The 2,694-nt window shown below is 46.5% G+C and overlaps 1 pseudogene; it reads right to left on the bottom strand.

Annotated features, from left to right (window-relative positions):
* Positions 1-1,583: 1,583 nt before the first annotated feature.
* LOC126485682 (5S ribosomal RNA) lies at positions 1,584-1,701 on the bottom strand (annotated as a pseudogene).
* Between the last annotated feature and the right edge of the window lie 993 nt (positions 1,702-2,694).

Raw genomic sequence — 2,694 nt, 5'->3', positions numbered from 1 at the left:
CTCATCTCAACCAATCACTTCTTTTAATCAAGTTGTGCCGTAAATTTCTTTTTCTCCAATTTCATCTCAGTACCTCCTCATTAATTACTGGATCTACTAATCTACTTCTCAGCATTCTTCTGTAGCGTCACATTTCAAAAGCTTATTTCGTTCTTGTCTGAACTATTTATTGTCCACCGTACAAGAAAGGATACACTCTATACAAATACCTTCAGATGAAACTTCCTAACATTTACATTTACACGGACTGGGCACAATAATGTGAGCATCACCTACGTTCGACGTAAACCTGCAGTAACCGCTCACAGAGGGCAGATGGCATCACTGGCAGTGGAGGGAATATCAAGCATGTCCGGGGACACAAAAAACATTACTATCGTTGTCGTAATGTGGAAACTGAGGGATTTAGCTGACGGCAAATGGGCATGATCATTGGTTTTTGGGTCAAGAGTGGTAGCATATCCGAAACATTGTTTCTAAACTGTTCGCGTGACGCCGTGGTTAAAGTGTACCGTCCCTAACAAAGTGGCGCTCTCCAAAACCGGTGCCGAAGGCAACTGTGGTGCGCCACGGGCCAGAAAAGACAGGGGTGATCAGCGTCTGCGTAGATGTGTACCGAAGAATAGACGCGCAACTGTTGAACAACAGAGCGCCCAGATGAACCAAGGGGCCAGTTCTCCTTAACGACCGTTGGGCGAACGCTCCTGTGTATGGGTCTCCGCAAGCAGCCGCCTGATTCATCAGAGACACGTTACCTTTTCAGACGAATCACGGTTTATGTTCCATTGGGAGACGGCCGCTGGGGAGTACAGCGTGAAACGTCTGGAAACAAACGTCCTGCAACAGTCGTCGGAAGGGTCCAGGTCAGAGGAGGAAACGTTAAGGTCTGGAAAATGATTTTGTGGCATGCCATGGGTGATCTCGTCGTTATGGAAGCTACAGTGGATAAACAAGAGAACATATCTACTCTTGGGGACTACGACCACCTCTACATCCAGTCTGTTTTTCCTCTGTACATAGCGTCTACCAGCAGGACAACACAACGTTTCGCACAGCTCGATGTGTGCGTGTGTCGTTCGAGGAGCAGCAGGATGAGTTTTTCGTAAGTACCTAGCCACCAAACTCCCCGGGTTTAAACCCAGTCCATCTCAATCGGCTGTTCGCACCATCGATCGTCAACCAAGAAATCTAGCGCAGCTGCCCATGACACTGGACTCAGCAAGGCTCCACGTTCCTGTCGATACCGTGCAGAACCTAACTGACTCTGCAAATGCCGCGAAAGATGTTTATTCGGCTATTGGCAGGTGGTCACATTAATGTTACTGGGTACTGTGCATTCAAAGATCAAAAACTTTTGTTTTCCAGAAATGTTTTAAAGCATTCCTAGCCCTTACTCCTCCCGCACAGGTCGTGAATTCCCAAAAGTACCGACAGGGCGCCGAGTCATCGTCAGCCCACAGGCGTCACTGGATGCGGATATGGAGGGGCATGTGGTCAGCACACCGCTCTCCCGGCCGTAGGTCAGTTACTTCTCAATCAAGTAGCTCCTCAGTTAGCCTCACAAGGCCTGAGTGCACCCTGCTTGCCAACAGCGCTCAGTAGACAGGATGATCACCCATCCAAGTGCTATCGCAGCCCGATAGCGCTTAACTTCGGTGATCTGACGGGAACCGGTGTTACCACTACGGCAAGGCCGTTGGCATTCCTTGCTCCTGACACTACAATTTATATACTCTCTACTTCGGCCATCCTTAGGTATTCCGCTATGCAGGTAAAAAAAGTCATCTACTACTTTCAGTGTTTTATTTCTTAATCTAATTCGCTTAGAATTGTCTAATTTAATTTGGCATCTTTATTTTTATTTTTATTTATTTATTTTATATTCCTCTCATGTCCATTCGGTTCAACTGGTCGTTCAAGTCCTTTGCTGTCTCTGAGGGAATTACAGTGTCTTCGGGAAATTTCAAAGTTTTTATTTCTTCCCTTTGAACTCTAATTCCCTTCCCAAATACTACGCTCATATTAGGAAATATTGTGTTGCTGTGGCATTCGTAAGGAAGGTAACTGCTAAGGTGAGATTTTCACTCTGCAGCGGAGTGTGCGCTGATATGAAACTTCCTGGCAGATTAAAACTGTGTGCCGGACCGAGTTTCGAACTCGGGACCTTTGGCTTTCGCGGGCAAGTGCTCTACCAAATGAGCTACCCAAGCACGACTCACGCCCCGTCCTCACACCTTTACTTCTGCCGGTACCTCGTCTCCTACCTTCCAAACTTAACAGAAGGAGCTTCTGTTAAGTTTGGAAGGTAGGAGACGAGGTACTGGCAGAAGTAAAGGTGTGAGGACGGGGCGAGAGTCGTGCTTGGGTAGCTCAAATGGTAGAGCACTTGCCCGCGAAAGGCAAAGGTCCCGAGTTCGAGTCTCGGTCCGGCACACAGTTTTAATCTGCCAGGAAGTTTCAACCGCTAAGCTATTTACCTACAGTCATATGTTGCTGTTGGCGTACTTCAAACAGTTCCTAATGTATTTAATTACATTCATTAAGAAGAATCAGTTTTGAACAATGAAAAAACTTGGAAAAGTGCCTTCAGCAATAAATTTGGCATGAGACTGTTTTGACCGGGTCGAATGCGAGAACTGTAACTTTTCGGCACATACAACTGTTTGCTTCATTCTGTTACAAATACTCATGTAC

This window comes from Schistocerca serialis, chromosome 6 (genome assembly GCF_023864345.2).
Source record: "Schistocerca serialis cubense isolate TAMUIC-IGC-003099 chromosome 6, iqSchSeri2.2, whole genome shotgun sequence".
Lineage (NCBI taxonomy): Eukaryota > Metazoa > Arthropoda > Insecta > Orthoptera > Acrididae > Schistocerca > Schistocerca serialis.
This window is presented reverse-complemented; position numbering and strand designations above follow the sequence as displayed.